Below are 12,559 nucleotides of genomic sequence, written 5' to 3' on the forward strand. Positions count from 1 at the left end.
GGTTTTGAACTGGAAAATCTGCACAAAACCAGAAAAGTTTCTACTGTGTGTCCAGGTATGTAGACAGTTGTATATGTTTAGAAAAAAAAAAAAAACCCAACTGTGTTTGTCGGGAAATAAAATTCATAAAAGATCCATTAATATTGGTTACAAACTAAAAGAAATCGCGCCACGTCATAAAAAGTGCAAAAGCTTTTGCACTGTAGTCTATGCAATCATCCTTATTAGTTGTAAGATTTTAAAACTCCTAATGGAAGTAAAATAAACACAAGGTCTCCACTATAAAGCTGGTACTGACTTAAAATTGCACTGGAGCAGAAAAACAAGAGTGACAAATAGGCTTAAAAATATCAGTCACCAAAAGTGGAAGCAGACTATGTGTTAACAGCCTAAATACACATTAAAGGCGATTAAAATTTGAGCTACTTTGCAGAAGGGAAAGGTCTGGTGCTTTTTTCTCTACAGAATGACTTTGAGCACATAAAATCTCTGGCCACAAGTTTACCACTGACCGAAGCTAAGTCAAGGCTCTCCACAAACCTTTCAGTATTACACTCCATGTACCTCCCTTTGTCCTTGATAAAACCATAGAGGAGGGTGGAGGCATCTGGACTACAGACCGAAGAAAATAAGAACTTTCCATTTCACTCAACACTACATTTAAGACTTTACTCACCATCCTCTGTTCTGCTGTAAAATAATACTCAAAGCAGCGCTGTGGTGTTTATGCAGTGAACAGGTGTTGCGAAAGCTTGTGCAGAAGCTTAAATGGTGCGTGCTGATGTCAAATTTCTTACCTCTCTGGGGACTGGCCAAGGTGATGACGTCTCGCCAACTAGGACAAAAACAAAATAAAAACTTTTTTTTTTTACTTTCTACCTCCAAGTTCAGTAAAACTCTGAGCCACATTGCGAGTCTGTGGTGAGGACATCTGACACAGAGGCTGATGCACCCACTGGTTTAAACATTTACGCATTGTGCGCTTATGAAGTCTGTAATCCTGAAATACAAATACAGCAAATTAGCCAGGAATGAGTGAAACAAACCTAAAATCAAAGGTAGAGAGGCATCTCACAACAAAAGTAATGAAGTCTACTTTTCCCCCTCAAGCCTTTTCATTATCCCATCTGAGTAATTTAACATACTCCCAAAAATCCAAACAAAAAAGAAGACATTTAACTAAGCTAAAATCTGAAATGTCTCATGGACTTCCATCAGGAATGGTCACAATGTGTTAAACTAGGTCGAAGAACAAGACGAGTCTAGAGTCTAGATTACGCAGTCTTAGGAGCTGAAAACGGCCACTTGAGGCTGCCCTCAAAAACCAATTGATCCCCAAAGAATTTTCGATTAAAATACCCAACTCCATGCATGAATGTAATATTTTTATAGTCTGTTACAAAAATTGATTTGGGTCTCTAGTGAATTTACTCAAGTCCACGAAGAGGTGCCTTTCTGTATTATTCACCAATTTGGATCCAGTTGATGCTTAAAGTTAGGGGCATGACTGCTTCACCTGACACGTGTAAATTGCTATCTAGAAGGCCGCACCTTCAGTAATTCAAGTCACTGAATTGGACCTCTGCACTGTTTTTTGTGCTGTTGATAACTTTAGAGTACTTTTAATTGAATTATCTGTCAAATATCATGGCTGGCTGTGGTGACTGTTTTACTTTCCATGCTTTTAGGGGTTTATACTGAGACGTCCCTGACCTTGTATCTAACCAGCTTCCTTACAAAGGAAATTGTAAATGTTCCCCCCCCCTCTTCTTTTACAAACGTTTAAGAGTGTACTTTAATTATCCCTTTACTACCATTTCCCAGTAGTACCCTGGCCATCACTGGATGTGGCTCATTTAGAACTCATTATTGTGCATGTATGAGCAATTGCACTGGTCTCAGTGTGTGTTCTAGGTCACAGCGGTCAGCAGTTTCCAACATAGAGACTAGGCTGTGCCTCTGTACTGTAATAGCGGCTACACCAAGCAGCAGGAGGCCTGAGGGACACGGTTTGCCTTTGATAGACATCCATGTCATCTGCATAAACACCAACTGTGTCAACACCAGGGAGCATGGGTCACTGTAGAAGAACGCGAGTGCAGACTGACAGCATGTTAAATGTGTTTTTGCTAAGTGCTGCGCCTGAATTCCATTCCAATGACAATTGGTTACTGGGAATCAAAAACATTACAAAAGTGTAACAAATATGGAACAAGGTAGTGCGAAAACATTGGGAACATTTAGGCTTGGTCGGTGCTTTTTTAGATCAACAAGTAACTGTAACTTAAGTAGGCCTGAGAATAACTTGAGGAATACCTCAATTTCCATACCTGGATGATTGATCATGCATCAAGACGTTTTGGAGTATATTTATATTTTATTTTACAGGATTATCTACCCAATAGTATGGTCTTCTATGAGGTACAGGCCATCCAAGAAGTCTTTCTTCAACTTTGATGAATGAAATTCTAACATTTTTTTTTCTAGTTACTTTGTAATACTTTACAGGTACCCACGTTTGCGTGTTATATGCCAGCTAAGTTTACAAGTAATATTTATAATAAAGCACTGCTAACTTAGTACTCTATCGAAATGTGCGAAGATTATCTGGTTCCACCTGATTAGTACTCCAAGTGATCATCGTGAGTAACGGGCAGAACAATTACATCCTCTTCCACTAGAGGGCAGTGCAACTACCCGCTATCATTAAATGGGTTGCCAACTGCCAGTAAAAAAGACGAAGAAAAAATGACGCAATAGACATGCGTGACGACGCGTGATTGCAAAAGATAAATATTTGAAAAGAAAAAGTAGTCGATCTGATCTGGGTCCTGGAAAATTCCAACCCAGATGAAGAACCTATCATGAATACTGGTCAGAATAAAGCAAAAAAAAAGGTATACTGGGGACAAACAGAGTCAATTCCACAATACCCGGTGCACGGGGAAAAATTATGAATATGCTTTTTGTGATATTTTTGTTTGTTGGTGTGCCGTACAATTTTTCTAATGTGAAATATATGTGCTGTGCATCCAAAAGGTTGTGAAACACAGCTCTATCCTCTAGTCTAAATATGGCCATGTTTGGCTCCAGAAACATCAAAATGGTAAAGGGCAGTCCTTAGAGATCTCTGCTTGGATTATTTCTGTTACTGTTCAGCTAAAACCCATCAGACAGACGAAAAAGAGGAGTTCCTGCTGTCTAGATTACCTAACTGTGGACACAATGACTGGAATTGTCAGCTGGTTCTAGAAATATGCATTATTGGAGCACTGCATGAGGCTGTATAAATGTAAAAAAGCACCAGATTTTACAGTAGTTATGGAAACACCTCTGTCCGGGTTGGCTGACTGAACAGGAATTGAAATCACCTGGTTGAAATGTTTTTGTGTTAGTGCAGGTGGAGAAAGGAATTTTCCTCCACTTCTCAGGTGTGGACTGACATGAGAAGTGTGAGAAGCATGAATCTCATTGACAGAGGGTCTGTACTCTTTTACAGCTCCGATGGTGAACTTCCTTTTTAAACAAAAGCAGAGAAGTCCGCAGACCACAGAGTTCTTTGGCTGAGTGATCCGACAGAACTCCAGGGTTCTTTATTCAGACCTTGGTATTCATCTACCCCAACTCTAGTAGCACAGCAAAGCCAATGATTTAGCTAAACCATGGCTATTGTGCTTCCACACTTTCACACCGTCAGCAGAAATAATAATTGGCATTAGAGAAATGGAACTAGCAGAAAGAACTGCTTCAAGTCATTAGCAATGCCCAGCGCTGCACTTAACATACTACTCACTTTTTCCTTGGGCGACATGCAGGGACAGTTACATAACCGTTTTTGCTGACCACTGTGGTGGCCCTACTGATTGGGAGGATGTGACTGTCCAACCATGCAGCATGACCCCCTTTAGCCTTATTACATAAAGTCCAGACAAATTAAGTGCAACTTTTTAACCATTTGCTGCTTTAACCTTATTAAGGGAGGTTACTAATGAAGTTTTCAACCAATTTTAGGTAGCTTCTAATGGAGTGATAGCACCTCCATGTCATCAGCTACTATAGAGACCTCTTTTAAAAGATAAATAAAAATAGACAAGATGAGAGAGAACTTTGCTTGTAGACTTGTTAGTTTTGCAGCAGTTACACAACTCATTACTCTGATTTTGTCAAAAGGGCTTAGAGAGATGAGTGAAAACCCCAATGGAATTTTGACAGTCTTTAAATTCAGACTCATGAAGAAGAGGACAGGTGTTCCCTCTACAGCTATTGACCAGATTTATCCACATTGGGAGTAGACAGCCAGAAATCAGGGCACACAACAAAGCAAAAAACTATCAAATCTTGAGGACAACCTAAAGGAAATACTGGCATGCATTAAGATTTGTTTATTTTCACCATCAGTTTCAGAACAGATGGCTGATAAGGCAGGCTGTCAGAACTGTGCCCGTTCAGTAGGATGCAGCAGCAGATGACAGTTTTTAAAAATGTTATTCGGATGTAAGACATAAACCCATTTATGCAAGTAAACACACATGGACTCGTGCAGCTTTGTTAACTGACTACAAGTACGCAAGCCTTTACCTTTTCTTCAGTTTCTACAGCTGATTTAATTACAGTACACAGAATTACCCTCTAGTATTCTCAAATTAAATCAAGGGAAATAAAATTAGAAGAGACATATTACATTTAGCTTGCTTAACTTTCACTCTTAATTGTTCTCCTTGAGTTCCAACAGCAGTTTGTCAGATGGTGCGTTACTGACGTGTGTGGATAAATTCTTCCACAGCTGTGCTACTACTGTGTTAACATTTAAAAGTGAAGAAAATAAAGTCGTTTTTCACATCCAGTCATTCATTTCCAATCTGTTCAGCTGAAAACAAACAAACAAACAAACAAACAAACAAAAAAAAAAAAACAACCCCCACCACCAACAACAACAACAACCACAACCCCTGAACTGAACAGTTTTCTCCACCTTCTTTTTGCAACAATGTCAGACCTGATGTAAGCATCAGATGTGCAAACAATTTGTGGGGCGTTATCTTGATTCCCACTCTGAGTTATGAGTTTGAAGTTCAGGAATTTACTAAAATATTTCTACGATCCACCAAACTCTATTACCGCAGCCCACTACAGAACTTGCCTCTAGTATATTCTACTTCATGCGTATCCCTATGATAGAGTACAAGTTGTTTTTGATACCCACTCTTCCTCAATCTGTTGACCACAGTCAAAATTTCAAAATCACTTAAGCCCATTTTAAATGTTTCAGAAGTAGCAATATCTAAATATGACATCAGACATGCCAAAACAGAGTTTTATTTCCTTTTGGATATTATGTTCTCCATTAGTCAAAAGATTGAGGATATATTTTAGTCCACTCTTAGAAAGTGTACAGGTAAAAATGCCTTTCCACTCATGCTGAACACTGAAAGCACTTCTTCAATACAACCCACATTCATTTATATTGCTTTTTATTTCATACACTTTTTAATCAAACAGGCACAAACTTCCCAAAGTGTTTTTCAGAGGTTCAGTATCTTGCCCATGAAAGCTTTAACACGAGGACTAGAGGAATATTAGGATTAGTAAACTACTAGCTCTTCCTCCTGAGCCACAGCTGCCCCTTGGTTTCTTTCAGTTTAATACAACCCTGACTCATGACCTCAAAAATATAAATATATACATAAAAACTAAATATTAGAGTGAAATTATACTAAACTACACCTATGCTTTTTATAATTTGACTAGTCAAAATGAACAATGTGAATGCTCGCATCAATAAACACGCCCCACCCAAACGGAACAGTTCTCCGTCAACACAAGGCAAACCAGTTTTCATTAATTAAGCATCAGATGAATCCTGTGTGGGCTACAAAACAGCTCCAAACACTAGCACCACAAACCCATAACGGCTTATGCAGTGTTAAAAAAAAAAAAATCAATCTTTTTCATCACTTTAAGACTCCACAACAGCATTTATTCAATAAGAAACTCACTGACCAATGATATTATCATGTTCATGAACTTATAAGATAAACTTTCAAGACTAATATTGTTAAATATTGTCCATTGTTCTTATGCAGTGTCAGAGCCCTCTGTTGCTCTCTCAGGTTCATCTTGTGTTCGTTGTTGGCAGTCAGCCACACTCACAAAGCCCATCTGAACAGATCAGACAGCTGCTTTAACAGGAAGAGAGTCATGTTGAAAGATGGGTTCAGGCAAAGTACATGACAAACACCATCCTGGATACAACCCCAATAAGCACTCATTTTTGTTACAGTTTATTTTATTAACAATAACAACTCCAAAATGCGATACACTGTTAATCCCAGAAGATAAACTCTCCTCTTTGTTTAGGCGAGAGGTCAGGCTCAGCCGTGCATCAGCTGAAGCTGATGTGCAATCGAATGAAACACAGAGATGTCTTGCTCAAGGGCATTTAAGCGGTACTTAATGGGAGCGCCAGTCTGGTTAAACACTGATCTGACACTTTGAACAGATATCAGTCTTAAGTTGGCGGGTCTATTACGTCTTTACTACACCATGTATCAGCAGCTGTGCACCAGCTAGGACAGCATGGAGGAAGTTGCAAAGGATCAGCAATTTGGACATACTTCATATTTGTTACATCAACAGCTTTTCTTTGTATGAATGATTCTTTTCCCCTTTATTTTTATTTATTTAAGCTAAATTGCAAGTTGGCTGACCCAAAATGAAAACCCGATCCGTATGATGCTTTCAGAGCCGGCTCTTAGTCGCTCTCACTCGCTAATATTCCATTTAAACCCTCGTCAGCAAGCACTTAATGGGACATGATGTGCTGTTGTCAATTCAATTAATATCATTATATCATCTGATATAGACTTAATTGCTTCACACTAACAAGAGGTGAATAACGATAATAATTTTTTCATTATTTTTTCCACTGAATTCATCTTTGGCCTGTTGTCACTGGTATCAAATATTTGTTAGTATATTTTTAGCCAATAAATACCATTTTGGTAAATTTATATTCTTGGATACATTTGTTACAAATTTATTTTCTAGAGTTAGGAAAGTAATTTCAAGCCTGATGTTCCCTTAAAAATAAAAGAATGACCTTCAGCCGCTTTGTCAGAATGAGGAATATAGTTCATCAATTTAACACTGGCACCAGATCAGTCCTCTCTATCAGCAGATACCCAAAGTCAAGGTATCTGCGTCATATTGGCGCCATCAAAATTGGATTATTTCTCCCCAAATCAATGAACGAGTTAGCTGATTGATGCATTTTTCCAAGACATTATAACATTAACTATCCTAATAAGTTCAACTGAGCTTCAACTTACAGCCTGTGTGCAGATGTGCTTTTGATTTTATTTTGAAGGTGGTTGTAAGATGGATGTTTCTAACTCTAACACACTTCATTTCAAGATTTTCAAGCTCTGCCAATGAAAAGATTTCCAATAAAACTCAACACTAAAATGACCAAGACTGATCTCTCCTGTCACCACATATATATCCAAACAATCTGGAATTTTACAAGCACATTTATACATAAAACATAAAGCTGTTTTGCTAAATATTCAAAGGCTTATGACTTCAAGTGCCCAGTTAGACACTAAAAGCACAATAGCCAACATGGAAGTTTGTATTGTAACAAAGAACAGCTGAAAAACTGAGCAAAATGTTTACTGTTTGAGATGGGTTTTTCCCTTTTAAACACACGACATTAAAACTGCATTAAAAGAGTTTTAAACCCCCCCTCCCATAGATTCTTGCGAAACTCATTTCCAGCAAGTATTTGGCATTCACTGTATTATTGGTGCTCTCATTATGTCCATGATGGAAATGTTTGGGACTTGAAAAGTTAAACTCACTCCCACACAGATGTGTCACAGATCGATTTGTCATGATTTCCCCTTACTGTGATGTTCCACAGGCCATGAAACACACTTTTCAGGCACAATAAAACAGATTGAGATTCAAACTACTGACAAGTGTAGCAACACTGCTTTGAGCACAAGACAAATGACACTCGTGCAAGTTAAAAGCAATTGTTCTTGAAAACCCATACTGTGTTACCGGCCCATCAAGGGCTCAGAGACAGTCTGCAGGTATCACACGACCGTGTTGCGTTTGTTTAACCTCACACCCAAAACATATCAGTAGCCATCCTGAAAGGACGGAACAAAAGATGGTCCCTGCCAGAGATTTCCTCTGCTGAGGTAGAGGAAATACAACATTCCCATACTTCTCATCCTGTGACAAGAGTCCAAACATGTGACACAACACCACATACATCTGATAGGGTATCTCCTCTAGACTGCAACAGATACATCCTCAGTGGAAACAGTGTCTGAGAGTGAGAACTGATAACTGTTTGTCATCTGTTTAAAACGCTTAAAGGAAAAACAGAATCAAATTATTTTTATGATTTAATCAAAGTTTAATATGGACTACTTCAGAGTACTGCTGGGAACTAGAAAAAGAGCCTATTTGCCCCATATTGTTTTCTCTTTATTGGCTTCCTGTTAAACCTAAACCGGATTTAAAACCACATCATCCCAACAGAGTACTTTGAAAAATATTCCTAGGAACCACAAGAACAAAGTAGAATGGGAAGCAGAGCCTACAGCTTTCAGGCCCCCCCTTTTATGGAAACAGCTCCCAGTTTGGATTCAGGAGAGCAGATTAGATTAGGCTCAACTTTGATAAAACTTGTTCAGGTCACCCTGATCTACCTCACCGAGCATGTCTTCTTCACTCACTGTTTATTTATACACCACTTTGCATTTATTCATTAGCTATTGTTAATCTCTGGCTCTCTAACAGTCCATCTTCCTTCCCTCACCCCCCAGCAACCCGTCCCTGAGCCTGGTGCTGTGAGAGTTTCTTCCTGTCAAAGGAGACTTTGTCTTTCCCACTGTCACCAAATGCGTCCTCTCATGTGGTCTGTCTGTCTTTATGTCTGTAAAAAGCTGAACTGAAAATTACCTTTAAAAAACAAACAAACCCTTTACAAAAAGGTTATACTATAAAACAATGTCCAACTATCTATACCACACAATATAGTGTCTTCTCCCAGCTATGTCCTGTGTCCAGGGAGGAGACACAAATACGTTGGGGTTGCACAATAAAGGGCATCTGCCATAAAAATCTACCAACTGAGCTACAAGCTGTGTAAACCCCTTCATAATAAGGCAGCCATTAAGTAAAGTAGCTCATGTTGGATAAATAATGGATAAAATAAATAACAATAATTTATAATGATTAAGCCACCTGTAAAACATCATTATGCATCTTCTGAACCAGTGTCATTGATTAAACTTAAATTAATATTGTGTATGTTATTACTGAAAGACATTTATACAATCTAAACAGTACCTGGTCATCCAAATTTCTTTACTTATACTTAAAACTGAAGGTGCAACACAATAATTCTGGCTTAGCTAGTGATGAGAAATAAAATTTGTGCTAAGAAAAACAGAACAAGATAACTCACAAATCTAAACTGACATATCGACATGACTTGACAGACTGAAATACAAATGCAGCGTTTCCTCAGTCTTTGCTTAATGACTTTAGGGTGGATCTTTTCTTTATAAAAGTGCAATGTTGCAATCAGAATACACAGGATATTATGCAATATTGCTTCTTAAGTAACTTAAACTCATAAGATATAGCAAACACTGGATGTGATGGAGTGCAATCTGTTATCTTACGACAGCCTGTTTATTTCTGTTCCGTCTCAGCAGGTTTCCCTCTATAATGACTGAGAGACTACGGGCAAACAATCCCACAGCCAGTAAGACCTACAACAGATAGATTCTGTGCTGCAACACAGATACATATATTTGTTTGCGCTTTTAATTTTCAGTTAGTATTAACCAATTTCAGAAACCCATGGACAAATTATAAAATGAAAGATGTAAAATTAGCATCTAAAAAGTAAGAAGCACCATCAGCAAGAACAGGAACATAAAAATGTGCAGTTTACTTAAATTCAATGAAATCTAAAGGGAACCCAGGTGTATACACATCAATGTGCTGTTCAAATACACAAACATGTAAAAGAGTGTAATGTGCAAACAAACACAAGCCATGCGCACACACAAACTACCCTAAAAACGTGCTGTCGGGGCTAGTGAACAGAATGCATCACTAATGACATGCAGCAGCCCTCCAGCAAAGCTAAGGCAGAGCAACAGCACAGTGTAATAAACGCACTGCTCCTGCACATACAGTACTGCGATTTGTCTTGCAGAAACATTAACCTCGATACCAGACTGAGGTGGGAGTTCAGAATGAGGTAAGGTCCCAGCTTTAGTAATGACGTCAAAGCGCACATAAAACCCTCTGGAATATTATACTGTATTTGTACTGGAGCTCTTGAGGACAAACTTAAAAGTTGTTTTAATGATAGCCTGAGCTGACCAAGTATTCGCTTTCAGGAAACTGTCAGATTTAAGGTAGAGTGCAGGTGATGAGCTACATGCCTCTGTACATGTAAATTGTTTTTTTCCCTCTTCAACTTCTTTTCCACCATCAAGTTACACCCGGACACTTTACCAAGGTTTAAACACTCAAAAATTTGCTGTTGCTTAAATTTCAGTGAGTCCTTTCATAGCTGTCTGACGTGTACACATTGTTCCAATGCATTCTGCATTTAGGGAATTTCAAAGACACTTTTGGACACATGGGAACTTTTTTGACACTTTACCTGTGAGCACGCAGATGTCCAACACAGTCGGGTAGAAAAGGAAACAGTCTGCCGGCATCCTAACAAGAAGTGTGTATGAGGTTCAGCTGCACTCATGTGAGAACAGAACTGGCAACTGTGCAAAGAATTCACAGCAAACAAGCAGGTGCAGCGGGTGTCACTCCTGCACGCCCAACCTACCCTATAAATAAATCTGAGTATAGAGCTCGGTATAGTGACGTCATCAGCGACTACATTATGGAACCATTGTTCACGCAAATCCAAGCAGACAATGGAATATATGGAGGTAGATGCTGCTTTTGAGTTAAATTGTGGAGATTGCTGTGTTGTAAAATTACACAACTGCACATTTGAGTAAGGTGGAAGCAGCAACAAGGATCTGATGTCACGGAGCCAACTATATATGGCTTGGCTAGCAGTTGAGTTGGAAGAAGAAAAGACATCCTAAGCAACATTTTGGAAATTATGTTGACCACCCCATTGTCACGTTGGTGACTAATAACACATGTAACTGTTGTGGTTACATGTCGTAATGCTGTTGCTATGTTACACACCTTAGAAGTGGCAGTCACCTTGGCTGTAGCTACATGGCAGCATAGCTAGAATATAGGAAACTCTTTCTACAGCTTCTGCAATAGTGCGATGCTGCCCCACTGTTACACGTCAAACGCACAGAAGTTGGAGAAAATGGGAAACCTGAACATCGGTAACTCAACCCCTCCTAACATCGCTCCTTTGCCTCGTTTAGCTTCTCTCCGTGTCATGCTGCTGATACCGCTGCATCACATCTTATTACAGGTAATTTGGGTGTTTTTTGGGTGGTTTCTGACTTGATTCTTGAAACATTATCTGGAGTTCATACCACTATAATGTGATCAAGGTTGTTGCACATCTGACTCTACCAAGTTATATGACTGTCAGATCTCAGGAGTACAAGTCTACATAACTCGATCATCGATCCAGCAAACAGAAAACTTACTGCAGTTTAAAATATCCGTCTGCCTTCTTTGGCCTCTTTTGAATTCACGTTACAACATTCATGCAGCATGCATACAAGGGTGGCATGGCCATGTGTAATTCAGCATAAGAATTACAGCGTGGATTTGCTTCATTATGATTCTGTCACCAACACTCACCGTCCAAGTCCATTTACTGGTACCGGTTACCTTCAAATACAACATTTCATTAAGGCCAGCTGTGACATGTGCTTAAAATAACATCAAATGATTGCTGAGTGATCCCTGGGAAGCACAGGTGCAAGAAAACCACATGGCTGACTGTCTGGGGTTCTCAGTGTCATTAAAATCAAAACAATAACAACTCTCACTGTGTGCCATATAAACGTCAGCACTGTTTTGTAAGAAGACATTGAGATTCATGTCGCATCTTGTCACACCCTACCACAGCACACAGGCAAATATAGCAAACTAAAGCATGACTAAGGATAACAAATAGTTTCCAAAACAAACTCAAGGTCACACTTGACAGTGCTGATGCTGCATTTTAGTCGAGCACAAGAGTTGAGTAAACAAGCTGACCCACATAGCGATAGGACAGAGGAGCACAGTACAGTACATACCCACACCAACACCAGGTTTCAGCAGCTAGCCGAGGCTCAGCGCACCTACTGAGATTTGTCACAGTGTGTGATGTGACAATACCATGGTGTGCCCCTGTGCGTTTCCACAAGGAGGAACCAAGCCAAGGGCGTGCCTAGCAGATGATGTGGTAAATGTAGCTGTTTGGTCACAGAGGCAATAAAGTGTGTTTCCTAAACAAGGCCAACCGGAGTTCACTCTCTCACACACTTACTTTCACTTCTTTTTTATAAAAAATACTGAAGTCACAAGTTAAACG

General features: G+C 39.2%; 1 protein-coding gene across 2 annotated transcripts in view; it reads right to left on the reverse strand.

The window, feature by feature from the left end:
• Positions 1–12,559, reverse strand: part of add3a (adducin 3 (gamma) a) — a 105,332-nt gene that overhangs the window by 84,222 nt on the left and 8,551 nt on the right. The window contains exon 2 of one of the 2 annotated variants that reach the window (XM_085410371.1): positions 798–835. The exons of the other annotated variant lie outside the window; for it this stretch is intronic. The gene's annotated coding sequence lies outside the window, so the exon portion shown is untranslated. The remainder of the gene's footprint in view (positions 1–797; positions 836–12,559) is intronic. 2 annotated transcript variants of the gene reach the window in all.

This window comes from Rhamphochromis longiceps, linkage group LG6, assembly GCF_057381845.1.
Source record: "Rhamphochromis longiceps isolate RC_006_pf linkage group LG6, R_longiceps_female_GT1.1, whole genome shotgun sequence".
Taxonomy (NCBI): Eukaryota; Metazoa; Chordata; class Actinopteri; order Cichliformes; family Cichlidae; genus Rhamphochromis; species Rhamphochromis longiceps.